This window comes from Erinaceus europaeus, chromosome 4 (assembly GCF_950295315.1).
Source record: "Erinaceus europaeus chromosome 4, mEriEur2.1, whole genome shotgun sequence".
NCBI lineage: Eukaryota > Metazoa > Chordata > Mammalia > Eulipotyphla > Erinaceidae > Erinaceus > Erinaceus europaeus.
Genome location: NC_080165.1, coordinates 139,511,591 through 139,536,311, shown reverse-complemented (window position 1 = coordinate 139,536,311; position 24,721 = coordinate 139,511,591). Strand labels below are relative to the sequence as shown.

Genomic DNA, 24,721 nt, shown 5'->3' with positions numbered 1-24,721 from the left:
AGAGAGTTGGTTACCGCACACAAACTATAAAGTGTTGAGAGAGGAGGTGGCATGCCTTCATTTTCATCTTCACAGTTTACAGTCTTGTGTGAGAGTTGAAACTAAGTGAGGTTAAGGAGCACAGACTGTAACCAGAATGGTGGAGCCTGTACTTCGGCCCCAGTTCTGCCATTCCTTAGTTCTATGACCCTGACCAAGTCACTTTATGTCTCAGATTCCCTACCTGTTAAAACTGGAATGATGATAGCACTTCATAGAACAGTGCTGTTGGGTGTTGTGTTGGTAAAAGCAACCACAAATAAAATACGACGTCCAGAGAATTCAGCTCAAAGTTGGTGAAAAAGACTAGTCCCTATGTACTCTCCCGCCCAGGTGGCTTGGTTTAAAATCCCACTTTGTTTTATCCAAACTACTTTAATGGGGGTTAATGGTTAACAGAACAGTTGTTGACACATAAGTACAATTTCTCATCTCGGGGGCTGAGTGGTGGTGTACTTGGTTAAGCACATTACAGTGAACAAGGACCTGGATTCAAGCCCCTGGTCCCCACCTGCAGGAGGAAAGGTTCACAAGTGGTGAAGCAGGGCTGTAGGTGTCTCTCCCTCTGTACCTCCACCTCCCCTCTCAATTTCTGTCTCTAACAGTAAATAAATAAAAATCAAAATCAAATAAAATTCACTCTAGCAGTGGAACAACCCTGATACCTTTCTATTAAATTTTTTTTGCTCATCTCCCCACAATGTGTAAAGTCATCTCCTTTGCCTCATCTTGGATAAAACTTGAAGGGGTCATGTTAAGGGATCATGATAAGTCACAAAGAGAAGGATGAATGCTGGATGATCTCACTCACAGGTTGAACTTAAGAAACAACAAGGACAGAAAAAGAAAACACAAAGTAAAACTTGTCTGCTGGTTTTAAGTCAAGCTGTAATAAAGACGACGATAAGATGGTAACTCAGAGCATTTGGAGGATGGAAGCCAGGCAGTTTCCCAGGAGATAATTCTTGAATCGTCATCAGAAAGGGGGAGACTTCCACAGCAGGGCTACTTAAATGTGTCTGAGTTTAACACTGAAGAATCACAAAGCAAACGCATGGGAGCTTGAAGGATGGCAGAAAATAGACAACCACTGCTCTGAAGCAAAAGCAGACTTGAATTAGGGAGTCCGGCAGACTTGGCTTCTCAGATGTGGTGGGTGTGGCCAAATTTCTCTACCTTTCTAAGCATCAGTCAGCTTCCCATTTGACCAATGGTGATAATGTTACCTACCTCATAGAGTTGTTGCCATTAAATCAATTGTTGTATATAAAGTACTTGACACCAAACTCTAGGGTTCAATAAAATGGTGTTATTTTTATTGTGTATTCAGAGAGGAGTGAATAGCTGCAGTGTGCTGTGCCTATCGTGTTTTAAGTGTTTCATAGACACAGGCAGACAACACCAGAAATAAGTAACTCCTAGAAAAATGCCTTCTGGATAGGTTAAGACCTTTCTATACTATATCCCCCCCCCAAAAAAAAAAAAACCTCTGTTACTAAATGTTTGATATATTATTTGCCCAAACCAGCCAGGAGCTGCTCAAGACTGTGGGTTTACAAAGGCAGAGTATGTGATGATTTCTACGTGCTAAGGAAACCCAAAGAGGGCCTTGAGTCTACTTCACCTGCAGAGTGAGGCACAATGTAGGTCACTCTGGGAGCAGGCTAAGAAGGATGAGAAAACACTCTCAACCAAATATTACAACAACTCACAGCTTTATAAGCCTTGTTAAAGTTTCATGAGTCAGTAAGCATTATCTTTGCTCCCACATTTTTATGAGACCATAAATTCAGTTCAATTTATATCCTTCTAGGATTACTGTGTTCTAATCAAATCCCAAGTGCCACTTACTCCAAACTTGTCAGTACTGCAAGTTGCTCTAGTTCATTTGGATAATACTGTCCAGGCTACTAATGTGTTTCAGTAGCTAGTAATTAGATTTGCTCATCTTGAGACACACAGGGAGAGAGAGAGAGAGAGAGACTATCTAAATAATCCCAGTCATGTTTTTCATAGGGACCAAGTATATGACAGTCATAGTTCATGGGATCTGTTTGTCCTACTCCATAGTTTATTCTACTTTGAGAAACCCCATGATGAGATTCTAAAATCAAACTCCAGGGAATCACATTGTAAATAGGTTAAAATTCTGGTTATCTGACAAAGAAAGTCCCCTTTATAGGACTAACTTCAGAGTGCTTTCATGTCTTTGAGTCTCAAGAATACAAAGGTTCTGCACTTCTTAAAAAGGCTTGCTAAAAACACAAGTTTTTAAACATATCACATAAACTAATTTCCTATCTTTCCAGCAGTTCTTCTTTTTTTAGTTTTTATTTATTTATTTATTATTGGATAGAGACAGAGAGAAGTGGAGAGGAGTGGGAGAGATAGAGAGGGAGAGGAAGACAGAGAGACACCTGCAGCCTGCTTCACCACTTGTGAAGCTTTCCCTCTATAGGCGGGGACCAGGGGCTTGAACCTGGGACCTTGTGTACCGTAATGTGTGTTCTTAACCAGGTGCACCACTGCCTGGCCCCTTTCCAGCAGTTCTTGCTCCAGATTGACAATCACCTAAGTCCTTTCAAGTCAATATTTCCTTTTATGCAGACTATACACATTCACCTCCCTTTGCTGAGGGATATATAGGTGTTGAATGTATACATGTTATGTGAGTATAAGAATGTGTTGTAGAGAGAGTGTGCGTGTATTGCATATTTACAACAGCAGCAAATACACAGAACGTTATTCCTAGATGTGAAGTACTATACTGAGTACTTTTATTAACTCCTTAAACTCACAGTAACCCTTTGAAGTAAGAACCACTACCTCCCCTTTACTTTTTTCATTTTTTTAAAAGATTTATAAGTTTGTTTTCTAGACAGAGGCAGAGAGACAGAAAAGAGACCACAGCATTGAAACTTCCTTCGGTGTAGTGGGGATAGGCTCAAATAAGGGTCATGCCCATGTAAAGCAGTGCACTAAATAAGCTATCTCACCAGAGTTTTATTTATTTATTTATTTATTTACCTACTTCCGAGAGAATGTGCGCAAGAATGAGAATTTCACTCTGGCATCTGTGATGCTGAGAATCAAACCCAGGCCCTTGAGTCAAATGAACACATTGGAGTGCATGAACTCTAAGTCACTTATATGTTCTAAAGGGCTTTCCCTTTTAATTTTACTTTATTAGAGAGGGAGGAGGGGAGGGAAAGGCAGGAGAGGGGAGGGGAGGGGAGGGGAGGACAGGGGATGGAAGAGAAGAGGGTAGATGGGCCAGAGCAGTACACTAGCTGGCATATGTGGTGCTGGGCACTGAACTGGGGACCTCACGCCTGCAAATTCAAAGCTCTTTCATTGAACCACTTCCTGGATGGCCTTCTGCAATTTTGAGTCCTTTCTACCCTGCTCTCTGGAGCATCTGAGATAGAGACTTGCATCTGGTATTCTTCTGATGCTGATCTAGCAGGGTTCGAACTTCTTTTGTGTTAAACTCAACTGCACTGTTCATTCTTAATCTTGCTTCACCTCTGAGATATTTATTAGCTACTAGCACAACTCTCCTGTGGATCAGGGACACCACTCTCCCCGGGGCTGGTCTGAAACGCTCATTGCATTTCTCCTGTTCAATGACTCCACTCCTCTACCTCCTCTGTCCCTGGGCTCTCCCTTAATCCCATCTGCTAGGGCTCTCTCTACACACTCCTCCTGTTAATACTGCCACAGTGAGAGCTTCAAGTAGTTTGTAATTTGTTTTTAACAGATTTATGTTTGTGTTCTCTCACTCTACATCCATCTACTCAAACGCCAGCCTGATACTTCCATCTGAAGCCCTAAAGTGTCACTTTCCACACCCCACTCCTTGATAGTCTTAATATTCTGTTTTCTTTTGCCTCCAGGGTTATTGCTGGGGCTCTGTGTCTACACTCCCAAATCCACTGCTCCTAGCTGCCATTTTAAAATATATGTTGTTGTTGTTATTGTCGCTAACCTTGTTGTTTCTGTTGTTGCTGGATAGGACAGAGAGAAATTGAGAGAGGAGGAAAAGACAGAGAGGGAGAAAGAGAGACGCCTACAGACCTGCTCCACTGCTTAGGAGCAGCCCCTTGTGCTAGTCCCTGGGGCTCAAACTGGGACCCTGAGCTAGTCTCTGAGCTTCACAGTGTGTGCAGATAGTCTTAATACTTGTCTGAAAATCTCCTCCCTCCACCACCCAAGGACTCCTCTTCTCCCTCACCACCATAAACAGTTTCGTTCTGGGAGTCCGGCGGTAGCGCAGCGGGCTAAGTGCACATGGCGCAAAGTACAAAGGACCGGCATAAGGATCCGGTTCGAGCCCCCAGCTCCCCACCTGCAGGGGAGTCACTTCACAGGCGGTGAAGCAGGTCTGCAGGTGTCTATCTTTCTCTCCCTCTCTCTGTCTTCCCCTCCTCTCTCCATTTCTCTCTGTCCTATCCAACAACGACAACAACAATCATAACTACAACAATGAAACAACAAGGGCAACAAAAGGGAATAAATAATAAATATTTAAAAAAAATTTTTTTTAAACAGTTTCAATCCAATTTTAGTATATGTGCTGCCGACGTTAGCACCATCAACAAGTTTCATCTCCTCTCATTCCACTTCTTTTGGTTTTGTTTTGTTTTTAATTTCTTTATTGGGGGATTGATGTTTTACACTCAACAGTAAATACAATAGTTCATGCACGCATAATATTTCTCAGTTTTACACATAACAATACAACCCCCACTAGGTCCTCTGTCATCCTTTTTGGACCTGTACTCTCTCCACCCCCCCATCCACTCCAGAGTCTTTTACTTTTGGTGCAATACACCCACTCCAGTCCAGGTTCTACTTGTGCTTTCTCTTCTGATCTTGTTTTTCAACTTCTGCCTGAGAGTGAGATCATCCCATGTTCATCCTTCTGTTCCTGACTTACTTCACTTAACGTGATTTCTTCAAGCTCCATCCAAGATGGGCTAAAAATAGTGAAATCATCATTTTTAATAGCTGAGTAGTATTCCATTGTGTATATAGACCACAACTTGCTCAACCACTCATTTGTTGTTGGACACCTGGGTTGCTTCCAGGTTTTGGCTATGACAAATTGTGCTGTTATGAACATAGGTGCACACAGATCTTTTCGGATGAGTGTGTTGGGTTCCTTAGGATCTACCCCACTCCACTTCTTTTTGCTCCATCTCTATATCCATTCCTTCCAGTCAGACCCACATTTGTTGCTCATCTAAATTTCCACCAATCCAGAGAATTTCCTTCTGCAGGGAAGCTCCTTGGGGCAGAATCACATCCTTTTGCCCCTGAAGCTTCTAGTTCAATACTTGGCAAACTAACAGCAATGAATGAATGCTACTAAAGAAATAAATACTCAGAACAATCCACAAACGCTTGCAGGTCTTACAATAAGGGCTGTACAGAGTAACAGTACTTCTAGCATCCACATGTTTTGCTTCCCCATTTAACTATTTTATTTTATTTTTAATTTCCTAGGTGAACAATACAGAGTCCAAATGGAAAAGATGGAAGTAGGAACAGCTTTTAAAAATTTCCTGACAATCAGATGAACTTCCAAAGGATTTATAGCAAACTCCTTCCCTCTTGTGGCATGTTGCACAGTGTGATTAATATAATTATTATATCCACACAGAGTGCATACTGCTTGGTGGCTGAGAGGAAGGTCCTTGAAACCAAACTAATGGAACCTGCATCCTAAATCTACCACTTAACTAGTTAGATGATCTGGAACCAGTTGCTTAACCTCCTGTGCTTTAATTTCACATCCATAAGATGACTACTAAACACGAAACCATTTTGTGTCACTACTGCTAAAACTGAAACAGTGCTCGGCACACAGTAAACGTTCACTCTCTTTATCTGCATCTGTTCTGGTAGACAGCGAACTAGTGAGGAGCAAGGAGAGCAAACGTATTCATTTCAGAAGCCTGTCTCCCACTGCCCCCCACACAATAACAAATAAGGCTGAACTATTAGAGCAAAAATATATATATATATGCATTAAATATCATGACTAGTATAGACAGCACAGTTGCAACAATTTGGAGGCCTGTAGGGAACAGGGACTATCCAAAATACTAGCATTTCTCCCAATTCCTGAAGGTGCAGAAGCTCACTGAACCTCCATGGACTGGACAGTATTCACAGTCACCTAGTCAGGAACCCCATGGGAAGGAGGGAAACCTGGCAGGACAGAGAGTGGGGTTGGCAGAGATGTCTCCCTGCCCACTGAGAAGCTGCATGGCCTGGGGCAAGAAGTTTCTCTTCTAGAGTCTGCTTAATTTCCTCTTCCAATTAAGAGCAAGGAGGACTGTGATTTCTACAGAACCTCCCAGCCACTTAGGGAGTGCTGATAAAAACAGCAGAGGAAAAACTAGGCCAAGAAAGGTACTGTCTGAATAAAAGAGCCCTCCAAGTCAAGAGGAGGCATCAGATAACAGCACTACAGGGAATGAATGACTCAATGGGCACTGACCACTTGAACAACAAGCAACACAGATTGTTGAAGCATTTAAAAATGAGGAGATGTAAATTTATACAATTAGAAGAACAAACACAATGATGGGGTGGGCATAGGCTCTAGGCCTCCAGTTCATTTTATTTTCCTCAGCCTAGTTCTAGTCCGAGAGAGCAATGCCTACGCCTTGTTGACAGACAGCATGTGGTAAAGCTGTGGAGCAAAACCTATTCCTGGGGGCCAGGCAATGAGTGGTCCACCTGGTTGAGCGCACACGGTACCATGCTCAGGGACCCAGGTCCCCACTTGCAGGGGGGAAGCTTTGTAAGTGGTGAAGCAGTGCTGCAGGTGTCTTTCTTTCTATCTCCTCCTCCCCTCCCCTGCCGAGTCCTGGCTACCTCTATCCAATATATAAAGATAATTATATATTATCCCTTTCTTAGCCATTTTCTGATCTCATGGCTCAGCTATATTCCCCAAGTTCTTCTGCAGTTAAATGTGGCCATATAACTTGCTCTCACATAAAGGATGGAAGTGGAAGTGATGGTTGTCATTTCTAAGCAATGGCACTGAAAAAGTAGGTGTACACCCCCCCCTTTTAGTCTCTACCAGGTGAAAGCAGAGTACGATGGTCAAACATGGGGCCAAGAATTGTTGCCTTGAGGACAGCTAGCTAGTCACTGACCAGAAATACTCATTTCAAAAAATTACAATCATCATCAACATTTATTGCTAGCATTGGTCTAAGTGGTATATATGCCAAATACATACCAGAGGCCTAACTCAAACTCACTGAAACACATTAGTAAGGCCAAACGCCTTCTATGTATTAACCAACTCGTGCAGAAGCAGATGCATGCCAAACAGAAATGCATGCTGCTGAAATCTGAAAACAAAATTGGAGGCATATTGATATGTCTGGTACGGAGGGGATGGCAAAAGGCATCCCAGAGGGGGGGATACGGTTGAAGATTCCAGAAGCAGTAGAAAGTCTAGAGTAAAGACAAAGAAAGTGTCCATTCAACTTAATCATAAGTTGCTTAACTTGGTCAGCAGCGTGCAAATTTACTGGGCACTGATTTTCCCTTTTGGGTCTGGCATCTAACAAACAAATGGTATTTCCTTTGCTCACTATTCCAACTACCTTTTTAATGTAAAAAGTGGGGGGGGGGAGCAGGGGACAGGGCTTTGGGTGCTGGTGCATGATGCTGGAAAAAGGACCTAATTTGGGGGTGAGAGTGTCATGTAGACACCTATCACAACGAGATGAGAAATTGTACCAACAAATGTGTCAACAGCTGTACTGTAATATATCACCCTCCCCCAATAAAGTAAAAATAGTAATAATAACTGTATAAAAGTTTCAGAATAAATATCCTTAGAAAGTGCAGCTGTTATTTAATAAATCATAGCAAGTCTTTTCTACTAATATTTTCTGAGGGACAAACTTGAGATGCTTCTATTACTTGCAGTCATCAAGGAGTCACGCTCTCAGGATTCAAAGGGTTCAATCCAAGTTTAGACAACATTCTATTAAGCATGTACTCCCTACCCCCTTACAAAATGGGGTACCCATTTACAAAAAAAGGTACCCCCTTACAAAAAAAGCTCCCTGGTGTACATTAACATTTCTCCTATAAGAGGAACATCAAGCAGCTAGATGGTTTAGAGTTCAGTCTAAAGATTCTCTACACCCTTTACTTATAGCTAGGTGCCCATGACACCTGGGAGTTAACCAGCCACTTCCTCCAAAAGTCTCTCCTTCTGAAAGCACAGTATACCCACTGGGCACACAAAAGGTGGAAAGTATTGAAGTGGCTGGGCCGGTGAGAGGAAGGATGTGGGTGTCTGTCTGAAGGCAACCCAGAAGCACAAAAGCCACCAGTTTCCAGTGGTCTTCCAAATACCAATCTAGTGCTATGTGATCGACGTCCCCAGCATAAACATGAGGGTACCACAACATCGCTGGTTAAACAAGACTTCACTTCAGAAGACTTCTGAACATATCTTAGACTTAAGAAACAAGTCAGGCAGCCTCATTCTTAACACCCAAGCATTCGGATTCCAGTTAATCCCACCCTAGCTCTTCATTTCTGCTCCCTAAGAGGAACTGTGTGTGTGTGTGGGGGGGGGGGGTGGCAGAGGGAAGGCATCTTAGAAGTACAGCGACTCTTAGGAGGACTGGAACAATTCTCCACTTAAACCTTAACGAGGTGAAAAAATAAAAACTGCAGCTGCCAGTCACTGCTACCCATCCATAAATACAACAAAATGCCAGCACCTGCCATCCTGCATCTAGTCTCTGGTCTTCTTTCTTTCCTTTTTTTTTTTTTTTTTCTTTGTAAATGTGGCAGGAAAGACCTCCGAGGGTAAATAAACCACTTTATCCAAGAGAAAGGAAAGCCGCCCACCCCCTCCCCGGGAAGAAGGAAGAGAAACAAGTAGCGGGCCCACCCTAGGGTATTTGGTGCGTTTCCTCTATGAGCACTGAAAGGGCTCTTTGTGTCACACACACTCACACACACACACACACACACACACACACACACACACACACACACACACGGGCAGTCTGTGTGATTTACTTGGCGAGGGTGGGGGGAGGTGTGGAGGGGCATGAAGGGTGATTTTATTAGCCCTCTTCTTCTCATTGGGTCCCAGCAAATCTCCGCCTGGGCCCAAGCTCCGTGGCCTCCTTCTGGCCTAGACCCTCCGCCTGTGGCCGCGGAGATAAGAGGAGTGGAGGCGACCGAACAAAAACAGTCATCGATCTGGGGAAGTGGAGAGGAAACCCAGCAATCTGGGGAGGGAGGAGAAAGGAGCTCTGAGCGAGCAGCAGGGGTGGGGATGGGAGTGGGGGAAGCGGGAGGAAGAGGAGCGAAGGCTCCAGCACCGGGGACAGGGGAAGGATGGGTGGGTGTGTGGGTGGTGGCACAGGAAGAGTGAAGGGGAGGGTGGGGGAAGTGCAAGGGAGGTGCCAGAAATAGGCAGGAGGATGCCATGGGGGTGGGAGGGAGAGAAGGAGAAGGGGGAGGCCGAGAGGTGGATGAGTGGGGCAAGGTTGGGGTAGGGCGGGAAGGGAGGCAGCCAGCACGGGGCATCAATTATTAAGTGATTACATCACCCTGACATTAAAACAACACACAGGTCGGGTCCCCATAGTCCTCCCCCCCCTCAAAGGAGGGCGGGGGCGGAGTCTAAGCCAGCCTCGCCCCCAAGCCCATTCCTATTCTCATTCTGAGCCCACTGGCGGGCGGGTAAGTGGGCCCTCCATCCTCCCAGCACTACCTGGAGGGGAGCGGGTCGCACCCCGCAGAGGTGTCTCCCACCCCCGCCTCCACCCCCGGGCGCCGCAGGCTCCCCGGCAACCCGGCGCGGCGCCCCGGAGGCGGCGGCGACCCAGAGACACAGCGCGGGGCCCCGCGGCGGGGGCGGCGCAGCGCGGGGGCTCGGGGGGCAGCGTCTCGGCGGCGCATCCCCGGCTGCTTACCTGCGGCGCTCAGGCTGCGGAGCCCATTCACATGGTCCTCTCCCCGCCTTCCTCCAGCGCGGCCGCGGCGGCTCGGGTGGCTCCCCCTGGAGCCCGGAGCGGGTGGGCCCTCCCGGAGCACAGAGGGGGCGGCGCCGGGTGTCCCCGACCCCGGCGGCCGGATCCCTCCCTCCCCTGCGCGGGTGGCGGCCGCCGGGCGGTGCGGCGCGGGCGGCGGCTTTGTGTGCACCCGGGAACCCCTCGGTGCTCCGGGGAGGATCGCCGCGCGCCGGGAACCTGGAGGACAGAACGCGCGGTTCCGAGGGCGACCTCGCCTCTGCTTCTGTGGTTTTCCCGGCCGGCCGGCAGGCGGGTGGATCTCCGCGGCCTCCTGCACCCGGCGACCCCTCCTCCTCTGTCGCGGCAGCCCCCTCCCCTCGCGCTGGGCTCCTGACAGATGGCGCAACTGCAACTACGCGCCGCCGCCGCGGCTGCTCCCAGATACTCGCGTTGATGCTCTCGGCCCCTCCAGCCTGAGCCTGGAGTGACGAGGGGGCGGGACGCACGCTGAAAGTGGCAGGCCCATCCTCCAATCAATGTGTCCCTAGGGAGCTGCGGCTGGAGGCTATTGGTTCTTGGGATAGGGGCGGGGCTGAGGTGGGTGGGACTTGCAAGTGGGTTGGGCTTTTTCTTTTTTCTTTTCTTTTTTTTTCCTTTTTTTTTTTTTTTTACAGTGGCTGCCGGCATCCTGGCGTGCGTGTTGTGTAGGGTGTGCTGTGCAGGATGCGAGGTTGGAGGAGTTGAGTGTGTGTGTTTGAACATTTGTGCGGACTTATAAGACCGTGGGTTAAGGGGAGAGGGGAGGAAAGAGAGTGTGAGCTGCAGTTCTCTGCTTTGCGGAATGTTGCGACTGCCACTGCAGCCAAGCATCTACCATTCTTCCCAGCCCCCCACACCCCCGCCAAGATAACCCGCCTGGAGCAAGGGCTGCCTTGCATTTCTTTCTGGTGTCTTTTCATTTGAAGTTGGAAGGATCAATTATGAAAGTCTCAGGGTGCTGATAGTATTTTCTCTGCTTAGCTAAAATGCAGAGCAAGATAGATTCCCAACACAGAAAGCTGGAAAGCTGGAACAACTCTGAAAACTCACAACTAATTCTTATAATAATGTGTTGGAGCAGAGCAGAGGGAGGGAATTATGAGTAATGTATCCACATATAGATATATAAATATGCTTTTTTTTTTTTAGCAAGAGTCTGGGGGAAGTATTACTGGAAAAGGTGGAGAGAGCAGGTGTCTTAAGAAACTGCAATCACATCGTAGCATTTTTTTTGCTATGTTTTTTTTTAATCATGTTTAATTGTAGCCGTTGGTTAATTTTGTTTCTCATAACATTCAGTCTGTCTGGGTGGTTGTTGTTGTTGTTGTTGTTTCTCCCCCTCCCCCTTCACGGAATCCAAAGTTTTGCTAAATTCTCCCAGATGAAATAATAACTGGCTTCATATACAGCTGAAAGTACATCAGTCTTTATTTCCTATCCAGCATTTCTATGGCAAGATGTAACAATAAAACATACACACACTTTGGCTTCCTGATTTTCTTTATAGGTGATTCCTGTTTACTGAAATTTCTGCATTAAGACTTGCTCAGAATCATTCTTCTTAGTGATTTTGGCAAAGAACCCTGCCCTCCCCCCTAAGCAAATCTAATGTTCTGAGAAATGTAAGTGAATTAGTTTCAGCTTCTGTGCTCAAAATCTATATTACCTTTCCTGCACACTAATTTTTTTAACAGTAATTCTAAAGTATCAGTTCCTTTTGCTGACACTTTTCTTTTGCTTACAGTTCTCTAAAAGAAAAAAAAGGTTGTTAGCTTTTTTCTTACAAAAACAATCTCCATTTTGTGGATGAGGAAAAGTGAAATTAGTCACTAACTCATGATGATGATGTAGGGCCCCCCCCCCCCCACACACACACATACAGCACAATGACAAATAGAACCATGTGTAATTTATATGACTGGTAATCTATAGACTCAAGAAATGGAACCACAACCAGGTCTAATTTCCATACAAGAGAATGGCAACCTCATTTAGCCAAGAAAAAGAGCTCCTCTTATTCAGTAAAAGCTTGCCATAGCTTTCATAGGCTTATTTGAATTGAGATAAAGGGAAAATGGTTCTCAAGTTTTGGCTTCTAAGAAATGATCAAAGGGACATGTTAAAATATAGATTCAGTAGGTTTGATATGATGCCCAAGAATTTGTACTTCTAATGATTTCCAAATGATGTTCACACTATTGGCCTGGATACTACACTTTAAGAAACTACTAGTCTAAGGCCTAAAAAATAGGTACCATACACAGTCTAATATTTACTACTTAGGCCTAGACACCCGTCTCTCACACCCCTACCTTACTTCCCTCAGTCACTCTATTGACTGAAATAACTACACAGAAGAAAGTTTAAAAGGTGTATCTCCTAATGTATTCTGACAGCACCAACATTATTGTTTCTCCTTGATAATCTTTAGGGAAGGAAAAAAAAAAACTGTATACAATTGTCAGAGATATGCTGGCCAAAAAACAAACAAACAAAAAAACTAAAGGACAATTACTGTTCTTATGAAAGTCTTAATCAAAATCATCAAACAAACAAATGCAGTAAAACTTGAAGTTACCTTGGACCCTACTAAAATCCAAGATCTATTTCCTCTCTAACTTGAAGCCACCACCACAAACCTAATACCAGTTTAGGCATAACAAACTACACTCGACACTTTGACAACTGAAAGAAAGTCTAAGCTCGTCAAATAAAGGACTACAAAACCTGGAAAGGGGCAAAACACTGGCTTACTTTAATGACGGCCTTTTGGGTTAATATCAAGCCACACCATCATCTGGGGCCCTAGTCAGGGAATCCTGATGTTCCCACATAGACTATCTGGGCCTAAACCTCCAATAGATCCCTCTCTCGACTATCACTGGTCACTTCCATCAGGAACGTCATCATAAGCCCTCTTGTGGAACTCTACAGGACCTTTTCCTCACTATAGAGCAGGATTTGTAGGGACGGCCCCAATCTCCTAAGGGAGGCTGGGTCAACCTACTCTGCTACTCAAAGAAGACTGGTACTGAAATGAGTGCAGCCTAGAATGTTCCCAGCTGTGACCATGAACTGTGAGCTCAGACTGACAAAGACACAGAGGTTACACAGGCTCTTGTGTGTTAAATATGAATATACCTGGGCCCTGGGTCAGATTGATGAGGTCAACAGTTAATGGTATTTATATACTTTCTTCAAGTTTAGGAGCTACTCTCTGCCCTAATCCAGTTTTCTAACCCTATTCTCAACTCTGACACCATCTTCCCAGACAATGTTTTTAGTCCACTTGTATGTTAACTATCAGGCTTGGTCAAAAAATATATATATATTAAAGTCATGGGTCCCTAGGAACATACTTAAAATAAAATTCCTAGCTTCTATCCACCCTAAAATCCCTATTCTCGTCTGCCCTATTCCTACTTTTTGACTCCTGTTTATTGTTCACTTTTACTGTTTACTGTTACTTTGTATCTTGCTGTCTTTCAGCCATCAAGATGCAGATGCTACTGTGATTCCATCCTGACTTCCCTGGGCAGATCACCTCTCCAATGTGTCCTGAAACCTTGCCTCTCCAGAGCCCTACCCCACTAGGGAAAGATAAAAACAGGCTAGGGCCCAGGTAGTGGTACACCTGATTAAGCACACAAGTTACAATGAGCGAGGACCTGGATTTGAGCCCTTGGTCCCCACCTGCAGGAGGAGAGCTTTGCGAGTGGTGGAGCAGGTCTGCAGGTGTTTGTCTCACACATTCTCTATCTCCCCCTTTCCTCTGGATTTCTTACTGTCTCTATCCAATAAATAAAGATAATCTAAAAGTAAAAAAACAGGTTAGGGGTATGGATCAGCCTGCCAATGCCCATGTCCAGCAGCAAAGCAATTATAGAAGCCAGAACTTCCACCTTCTGCACTCCCCAAAGAATGCTAGTTTATACCCCCAGTGGGGAAGATGACCAGAGGACGATGAATTCCAATTCCATCAAGACCTAAAAACCTGGAGAGAAAAAGGGGGGAAAGGAGGGACATTTAGAAGTAGCAATAGGTGCAGGTGTGAATTAGAAAGGAAGGGAAGGAGGGGCCCCGCAGTGCCGAACCAGGTTAAGTGCACAAGGATCAAGGTTCAAGCTCTGGCTACCTACCTTTGTGTGTTTGGGGGGGGGGGGGGAAGGCGGATTCACAAGCAGTGAAGCAGATCTGCAGCTCTCTCTCTCTCTCTCTCTCTCTCTCCTCCCCCACCCTCCCCTCTCAATTTCTCTCTGTCCTATCAAATAAAATGGGGGAAAAAATGGTAGCCAGGAAAAGTGGATTCATAGTGTAGGCACAGAGCCTCAGTGATAACCCTGGAGGGAAAAAAGAAGGAGAATGAGAAGAAAGAAAGAAGGAAAGAAATAAAGGGAGGGAGGGAAGGTAGGACCACAGAAAAGAAAATGGGCAAATAAGTATAAATACAGAGATAGTTAGAGAAATAATAGCTCAGATTGGTGACCTTGGGAGAACAGTTTCCAATGGAGACAACAGGGCACAGATGTGGTTGGATTGGTGTGGTAATAATATGCCCGTGCCATCAGATAGTTTTGTAAGTCAATATTAAGTCACTAATAATTTTTTAAAGGCAAATCACTTACCATTTCTAGACTTTAAAAGTTCTGTCTTTTACTTAAGAATTCTTATACATCATGTGTGTAGTCTAAATGGACATGCAGACAGGTGATGCATATCTAAAGGTAAACTGTGCCATCCTGGAAGTTGCTCAGTGATTTCAATGTCAGGCTTGCCAGCACGAGAGGCCCTGAGTCCTACCCCCGGGCCTTGCAGGTGCCAGAGTGATGCTCTAGTTCTCTCTCCTTCATCGGTAAATGAATCAATATTTAAAGGTGAACTGTCAATATTTAAAAGGTTGAATTGTTATGTGGAAAACTGAGAAATGTTATGCATGTACAAACTATTAACTGTCAAATGTAAAACATTAATCCCCCAATAAAAAAAAGAAAGAAACGGAAGGGCGGGGGAGTCGGGTGGTAGCGCATCGAGTTAAGCGCACGTGGCACAAAGGGCAAGGACTGGTGTAAAGATCCCAGTTCGAGCCCCCAGCTCCCCACCTACAGGGGAGTCGCTTCACAGGTGGTGAAGCAGGTCTGCAGGTGTCTATCTTTCTCTCCCTCTCTCTGTCTTCCCCTTCTCTCTCCATTTCTCTCTGTCCTATCCAACAATGACGACAACAATAATAACTACAATAATAAAACATTGAGGGCAACAAAAGGGAATAAGTAAATTTTTTTAAAAATTTAAGAAAAAAAAGAAAGGAAAGGAAGGCGGGAAATGTATAAGCAGACCGCACTATGTAGCAGGGTCCTCAGAAATCACTCCTCAGTCCCTACTCCCCGGGTTTTAGCTTACCAGAATAACTCTTCCTAGAATATGTCTCAGCATTATAAAAGTTAACCTTGTAGCCATGCAATTATGGGAGGGGCAGGGTGATTATTCCTTTACCTCCAGCAACTTGGAAGTTTTAGGTAGTTCCATTCTTTACTGTTTTCCATGCATCCAAAGCAACAATTCTCTGAGGGGAGAACAAACAGAGATCCAACCCCAAACGCCACCTGCAAACACACCTCTGCAGGGAGTTGGAGGGCTAGGCATCCCAATTGCAGGCACAGTGGGTCTTAAATAAATAAATAAATAAATAAATAAATAAATAAATAAATAATAAATGTGAACTGTCATGTACTCTCAGGAAAACCACCCTTCAGAGACTGATTTCTTTGGAATTCCCTGTGAGGTCTGACGTGAAGTCTAGAGTAGGTAGGGTAAGTCATGTCCTTTGTGGTTATTTCAAAAAGAGCCACACCTCAGTATCTGTTACTCTAAGACCTTCTTGATCTAACTGGTGGACAAAACAGAAAAAGAACGCAACCAAATGGCAGACCGACTTGCTCTCAAGACTCCATTCAGTTTTTGTCATTCTCTCTCTGCCTACCTTGATTTCTGTTGCCCTTCTTAAATGTAGCTTTCAATGGGGATCTGACCTCCTTGGGAGAATTGCTAATGCTCTAAACCATTGTGTAGATTTGGGTACTATTCCATTTTTTGATGAACGGTTCAGTCACTACAAACACCTTGATTAAAGCTCTATAACTCTGTCCCTGGCCTATTTGAAATAGCATGTTTTTCTCTACACCTTCACAAACCCTCAACTTTTCTCTTTGCTTTGACTGGTACTAGTTATTTGTGTGTAGCTTTCCAGCCCCATTCTCTCTTAAAAATATGAAAGCTAGGTTAAGTAGGCAGGAGTTATTATAAACATAGTTTTAGACCCCAGAACCCATTGGCCCTCTTGTGGGTATTCTCAGCACATCAGGGCCAGAACTAGTCCTGTCAGGAAGGATCTAGAAGTAAGAGAGGTCATATCCCAACCAGAACACAATGATAGTGGGAAGGTGGTGATGCTGAAAATGGTCTTCTTTGAATCTTTGTTCTGAAACTGTTTTTCAATCTATTTATTTATTTATTTATTTATTTATTGGTTAGAGACAGAAATTGAGAGGGGGAAGATAGAAAGGGAAAGAGACAGTGAACCTGCAGCCCTGCTTCATCACTCATAAAGCTTTCCCCTTGCAAGTGGGGATCAGGGTCTTGAACCCCAGTCTTTGTGCCCTGAAATGTGTGTGCTTAACCAGATGTACCACCTCCTGGCCCCCTCTTCTTTGAATCTTTACCCAGTTCCCAGACGAGGCCTAGTTTGTCTGAAAATGGGACCAGTCACCCATGAAAGTCCAAATGTTCTCATTTAAGAGACAGAAAGGGACCAGGTAGTGGCACACCGGTTGAGTACATGTATTACAATGCCCAAGGACCTGGGTTCAAACCCCCAGCCCCCACTTGTAGGATGAAAGCTTCACGAGTGGTGAAGCAGTACTACAAGTGTCTGTCTGTCTGTCTGTCTCTCTCTCTGCTTCCTCCTTCCCCTCAATTTCTGGCTGTCTTTATCCAATAAATAAATAAAGATAATAGAAAATTTATTTTAAGTTTAAACAAAGTGTTTAAAAATTATATATAAAAAAGAGAGACAGAAAGATCTCAATATTGCCAATAGATTCTTGAAGATTGTGACTTTAAGCATAGTGATCTACAATGAAATCAATTTTAACAAGGGTAATTGAAATAAATAAATAAGAATGAATTTCTTAAAGCTTAGTTTTGGTCACAAAACACCAAATAGAGCAAAAGTGCTTTCATTAGTAAATAATAACTTGTATTGGTTTAATTCATTTTTCAACCTGCTTGTTCTGAGTCTCTCTTTTTTATTATTTTATAATTATTAATTTATTTTGCCTCCAGGGTTATCGCTGGGGCTTGGTGCTAGCACTTTGAATCCCCTGCTCCCGGTGGCCACTTTTTCCATTTTATTGGATAGGACAGAGAGAAATTGAGAGGGGGTGGGGAAGATAAGAGGAGGAAGAGAAAGATGTTTGTGAAGCATCCTCCCTGCAGGCGGGGAGCCAGGGGGTTCAAACCCGTGTCCTTGTGAGGTCCTTGTGCTCAGGACTATGTGTGTTTCCTACTATGTGCTCTTAACCGAGTGCCCTGGGCCAAGCCCCCTATTTTGAGTCTCCTACACAAGAGACCTTCCATTGCAGGGCCACTCATACTCACTCAGACTAAGACAATTTAGACACATCATTGAATCTTCTCTTGAAAAGAGAAAACCCGCATAGACATGGTACAAGCATTTAGATTCTAGACAGAGTGGTCCTAGCCAGGAGTCAATGTTTTTGTTTTTTCTTCTCATTAACATGATTATAAGATGACTTATTAAAGGACCTGGTGTAGCCATCCTCTAAGAGATCTCTCACAGGACCCCTCTCAAGACTCTCACTAGGGAAGTCCGCTTGTCACAGATGGCCTGACCCTTTTTGTGGCATCCTGATCCCCTGTAGTTCTCACTCTGGTTCTTTCTTAGTTACTCTTTCCTGTTTTCTAGTCCTATTATATGCAGTGATGGTGCTTGAAATCCTGCTTTTCATGGCTGATTCACTACTAAGTCCCACACTGGTGGAGGTGATTGGATCAGAAGCCTTTGTATTCCTTGGTTGCAGGTACACATTGATTAGACTTGATTTTTTAGTTAGTTTGTTTGTTTTTGGATGAGCAGATAATAAATTGCTACTCCTAGGGAGACCCACAAGAGCCAGACAGTGAGGTGTGTGTGTGTGTGTGCGTGTGTGTGTGTGATGTGCATGCTTTGTCAGAGCTCCTAGAGTTACCCTTAATGATTCAGATATTTTTCTGAATCTTGTTGTAAAAAGATAATGTCTCCGCTTTCTAATTACTTCAACGATCTACATCTGTATGAGGCATACGTTTAATAACAGTTATCTTGCTACTTTCAAGAACTCGAATATTCTATCTGTCAGGTTGTCAAGGAGGAAAAATCAACAGAAGGATGAGAAAATTATCATATCAGTCAAGGATTTTGGTTGCAGGCATTAGAAAATAACCATGCCTAATTTTAGCAGAAAGGAATTTGTTGGAAGGATATTGGGTGGCTCATAGAGTGGATGGGAAGAATTGAGAAGCAGTCTGAGGAAATAAACAGGAATCAGGAATCACGTCCCGAGGGCATAGCTGAATACTGGGTAGGGCACTTTGCTGCCACAGTGTGACGCTCACATTGCCAATGGCCTCTGTCACTACCAGAGGTAAATTCCAATCTGCCTTTCCATTCTTGTTTTATTTGCTGAATATTCAAGATTCTGCTTGGCTGCATCCAACATATTAGTAGTCATCTCGTGATCATAAGTGGAAGGCAGAGAAGTGGGAAAGGTATCTAGCTTTCCTCACTATTGTGGGTGTGACTGGGAAATGATAAGGCATAATAATGATTTATCTCTTATTTTTTGTAAATTTTTTCTTTATTATTTATTTTCCCTTTTGTTGCCCTTGTTGTTGTAGTTATTATTATTGTTGTTGATATCATTGTTGTTGGATAGGACAGAGAGAAATGGAGAGAGGAGGGGCAGACAGAGAGGGGGAGAGAAAGAGTGACACCTGCAGAGCTGCTTCACCACTCGTGAAGCGACCTCTCTGCAGGTGGGGAGCCAGGGCTCGAACCCGCATCTTTACACCTGTCCTTGCGCTTTGCGCCGCCTGCGCTTAACCCACTATGCTACTGCCGGACTCCCGATTTATCTCTTTTTAAAATATTTATTTACTTATATTTAATTTTCATTGCCAGCAGGGTTGTTACTGAGGTTTGAATACCTCCATGACAATTCCACCACTTCTAGTAGCCTTTTTAAAAAATAGAGACAGAGAGAAATTGGGAGAGAAGGGATAGATAGAGAGGAAGAGAGAAAGAGAGACACCTGCAGCACTGCTTTACCACTTGTGAAGCTTTCCCTCTGAAGGGAGAGACTAATAGCTTGAACCCGGGTCCTTATACAAAGTAACAAGGTCCTTGCACTCTCCCAGGTTCACCACCTAAGGCCATCATCATCAAAACAGCCTGGTACTAGAACAAAAATAGGCACACAGACCAGTGGAACAGAATTGAAAGCCCAGAACTAAACCCCCACACATATGGACATCTAATCTTTGATAAGGGGGCCCAAAGTATTAAATGGAGGAAGGAGGCTCTCTTCAATAAATGGTGCTGGGAAAATTGGGTTGAAACATACAGAAAAATGAAACTGAACCATCTTCTCTCACCAGAAACAAAAATCAACTCCAAATGGATCAAGGACCTGGATGTTAGACCAGAAACTATCAAATACTTAGAGGAAAACATTGGTGGAACACTTTCCCACCTAAACCTCAAGGACATATTTGATTAAACAAACCCAATTGCAAGGAAGACTAAAGCAGAAACAAATCAATGAGACTACATCAAATTGAAAAGCTTCTGCACAGCCAAAGAAACTATCACACAAACCAAGAGACCCTTCACAGAATGGGAGAAGATATTCACATGCCATACATCAGACAAGAAACTAATCACCAAAATATATAAAGAGCTCAGCAAATTTAGCAACAAAAAAGCAAATCACCCCATCCAAAAATGGGCAAAGGATATGAACAAAACATTCACTTCAGAGGAGATCCAAAAGGCTAACAAACATATGAAAAATTGCTCCAGGTCGCTGATTATCAGAGAGATGCAACTAAAGACAATATTGAGATACCACCTCACTCCTGTGAGAATGGCATACATCAAAAAGGACAGAAGCAACAAATGCTGGAGAGTCTGTGGGGACAGAGGAACCCTTCTGCATTGCTGGTGAGAAAGTAAATTGGTCCATCCTCTGTGGAGAGCAGTCTGGAGAACTCTCACAAGACTAGACATGGACCTTCCATATGACCCAGTAATTCCTCTCTTGCGGATATACCCCAAGGATTCCATAACACCCAACCAAAAAGATATGTATACACCTATGTTCATAGCAGCACAATTCATAATAGCTAAAACCTGGAAGCAACCCAGGTGCCCAACAACAGATGAGTGGCTGAGAAAGCTGTGATATATATATATACAATAGAATACTACACAGCTATTAAGAACAATGAACCCACCTTCTCTGACCCATCTTGGACAGAGCTAGAAGGAATTATGTTAAGGGAGCTAAGTCAGAAAGATAAAGATGAGTATAGGATGATCCCACTCATCAACAGAAGTTGAGAAAGAAGAACAGAAAGGGAAACTCAAAGCAGGATTTGACTAAATCGAGAGTAGGGCACCAAAGTAAAAACCCTGAGGTGAGGGGGAGGATGGACATGCGGCTTCCCAGGGCAGCGGAGGTGGGGGGGGGGGTGATGGGACACAGTCTTTTGGTGGTGGGAATAGTGTTTATGTACACTCCTAATAAATTGTAGTCATATAAATCACTATTTAATTAATATGAGAGGGGAAAATTGATTGCATGTCTCAGACTTTTTAAAGCACAGACTAAGTCATTTTAATACATAGGCTGAGTCTTTGATATATTGACTCTCTCAAAAGCCTAGACCAGGGAGAACAGAAGCAACTGGTGGCACAGCTACATACATGATGTTGGTTATTATACAGCAAATCCTAACAAAAGGACCTTTCAAAGTTAACCCAATTATCAAATAATGTGATGATAACAATAACTATCTATTGTCTTCTTGAACCCTAAGTCAGCAGGAACCTCACATTTCCACTATAGAGCCTATATTTCCCCCAGTCCTGGAGCCTTAGGGTGGGGTGCACTTTCCTGCATGCTTCTCTCAATTCATATCAAATAGTATTGCATCCGCTGATCAAAACCTAATCAATGCAATGAGTGCCACCTCAGCATGCTTCACTTCAGACTGTGACCAGAGACTTCAGACGTGGAATGACAACCCTTCATCTTCATTACTCGGGTGAGACCTCTCTTTTCATAATATTCTCTAATTCCATTCCAGGTGGTTCACTTCCTAACAAGGTCCCAAAACCTAGATATAGACCAGGTCCCCTGAGATAGAGCATATGTTCATACGCATCCATAAACTAGGGCAAAATATATGCCCGAAAGCAAAAGTACACAATAGTCTGCAGTGAATACCCCCCAACACTTCATCTGTACTATTCCAGCCTTTAAGTCCATGATTGTTCAATAATTTATTTGGCTTTCTATGTTAACTCTCTTTTCAGCCACAAGGTTCCAGATGATGCCAACCAGACTTCCTTGGACAGATGATCCCACCAATGTGTCCTAGAGCTCTGCTTCCCCAGAGACCCACCCTATTAGGGAAAGAGAGAGGCAGGCTGGGAGTATGGATTGACTTGTCAGTGCCCATGTTCAGCGGGGAAGCAATTACAGAAATCAGACCTTCCACCTTCTTCATCCCACAATGACCCTGGGTCCATACTCCCAGAGGGATAGAGAATAGGAAAGCTATCAGGGGAGGGGATGGGATATAGAGATCTGGTGGTGGAAATTGTGTGGAGTTGTACCCCCTCCTATCCTACAGTTTTTTTAATGTCTCCTTTTTAAAATAAATAAAGAAAATTATATTAATTTTATTCACTTTTAATTTTTTATTTATAAAAAGGAAACACTGACTAAACTGTAGGATAAGAGGGGTACAACTCCACACAATTCCCACCACCAGAAATCTGTATCCCATCCTCTCCCCTGATAGCTTTCTTATTCTTTAACACTCTGGGAGTATGGACCCAAGTTCATTGTGAGATGCAGAAGGTGGAAGGTCTGGCTTCTGTAATTGCTTCCCAGATGAACATGGGCACTGACAAGTCAATCCATACTCCCAGCCTGCCTCTCTCTTTCCCTAGTGGGAAGGGCTCTGGAGAAGGAGAGCTCCAGAACACACTGGTGGGGTTGTCTGCCCAGGGAAATCTGGTTGGCATCATGCTAGCATCTGGAACCTGGTGGCTGAAAAGAGAGTTAACATACGAAGCCAAACAAATTGTTGAACAATCAAGGACCTAAAGGCTGGAATGTGCACCCCACCCTAAGGCTACAGGAATGGGGGAAATATAGGCTCTATAGTGGAAATGTGAGGTTCCTGCTGACTTAGGGTTCAAGAAAACAATAGATAGTTATTGTTATCATCACATTATTTGACATTTGGGTTAACTTTGAAAGGTCCCTTTGTTAGGATTTGCTGTATATGTGCTGTATATGTGCAGATGAAGAGTTGGGTGGTCCTCCATTTTGTAGGTAGCTAGTAGGGATAGTTTAGTTATATTCCAAAAGGCCTGTGGCTAATAGTTATAATAATAGTAATAATAATAATAGTTTTTTTTTTCTTTTTTTCCCCTGAGCCTGAAATCTGATATGCAGGTGGATCCAAGTTATTGTCTCGGGAGATGATGTCATGGCTGGAAAAAGGACCAGAAAGCTGGATCAGGGAAGAGAGTAGCTCCCTAATATGGGAAAGGGGTATAAATATTGTTGACTGTAAACCCCATCGATTTGATGTGATCTGGGGCCCATATTCAGCTTAGGAGCCTGTGTGACCTCTGCATCCCTGTAGATCTGAGCTCACATTCTGTCTGTGGTCATGAGTAGGAACATTTCAGGCTGTCCCAGTATCGACCCATCTTCCTCAGGTATAGCATAGAGTATATTGTCCAGCCTCCCTTTGGAGGATGGAACTTTCTCTACCATTGTGGATCCAAGTTGAGGACAATATCCTATGGGGGCCCACAAAGGGGTCTATTTTGTTGTTCCTGATAGAGATGACCGGTAACAATGGAGAGAGGAATTTATTTGAGATCTAGGCCCATCATGTCTGTTTGGGAATCTCAGGACTCCCTGATTAGGGCCCTGTATTAATTTTAAATCAAGTCCACAGAGAATGGACTACTGAAAGTTCAGAAAGGATTTCATACTGGAGTAAATGTAAATTAACTTTATCTTACATTCAATTTATCTCTTATTCTAATTCAATTTAACTGATCCTTTATTTTATTTTGTTACATTTAGATAAGTTGTGAGTAGTTCTCAATATTTTCTCTCTCTTTCATAGAAAACTATACATCATTCTATTTCTATTGAAATCTATCTGAAATTAGATGAGGACATGCCTTTTACCAGTAATATTTAATATTGTTCTGAAAATTCTAATAAATGCAATAAAGCAAGATGAAGAGACCCCATGTATAAATAATGGAAAAGGGACAAAAATTCTTGCTATTTCCTGGTGTAATTGTCTACCTAGAAAACCAAGAGAATAAACTTTAAGACAATTAAAAGAAATAAATGAATAATCATCATCATAATAAAAACAGTTACCAGAGATATTAAGGTTAAGTTCCATAATAATGAGTGAGGTGAAAATTGTACGTTGCTAAAACCATCCTTGAAATTCTTCAAAATATCTCTAAAATACTATATACACAGGGATTTTGTATGCAATTGTAAGTACTATATATGTATAGATACACTGATATGCAGTGATATTTTTCAGCATGTTGGGGTACATATATAAAACAATTAAATGTAATAAATCTTCATGTCAAGAAAGTCTGCTTTCATAATGCATGACAAATTTTGCCCATGTGTCAACATCAGTAGAGCTCAAGTTACAATATACAAGGAACCTGGTTCAAGCCTCTAATCCTCACCTGTAGGTAAGAGGTATCATAAGTGGTGAAGCAGTGATACAGATGTCTCTTTTTTTCACCTCTGTATCTCCCCTTTTTCTCTCAATTTTTCTGTGTCTTTATCCAAAATAAATAAAATAACAACTAATATATATATATATATATATATATATATATATATATATATGTAATTTTCTAAATCTAGGGTCAGAATAGTACCAGATTCTACAACACAAGTCTGAGAATGCAAAACAAAAAAAAGTTATCCTAAAGGCAAGAAAAATCCATCTCCATAAACTCATAGATGTAGGTAATAGAACCAAAGAAATTCCTGGAATTTGTGAAGCTCTAAGTCCCTATGGTAGGACAGAATGAGAATTTGATGGAAGGTCAAATTTACTGACACCTATCTTGGGGAAATACGAAAATGTATTCATGTGATCACAACAACCCTGCACATTTTCAAGTCTTCAATAAATGAGATGGAAATAAACAAAGAGTCATACTGCTAATTAAAAATCTAAAATTTCTTTGCCAAAAAAGAGGAAAAAAA

The 24,721-nt window shown here is 43.1% G+C and overlaps 1 protein-coding gene across 4 annotated transcripts in view; it reads right to left on the bottom strand.

The window, feature by feature from the left end:
- Positions 1-10,156, bottom strand: part of FYN (FYN proto-oncogene, Src family tyrosine kinase) — a 265,390-nt gene extending 255,234 nt beyond the window's left edge. For all 4 annotated transcript variants that reach the window (XM_060190608.1, XM_007528135.3, XM_060190610.1 and 1 more), the window contains exon 1: positions 10,020-10,156. The gene's annotated coding sequence lies outside the window, so the exon portion shown is untranslated. The remainder of the gene's footprint in view (positions 1-10,019) is intronic.
- Between the last annotated feature and the right edge of the window lie 14,565 nt (positions 10,157-24,721).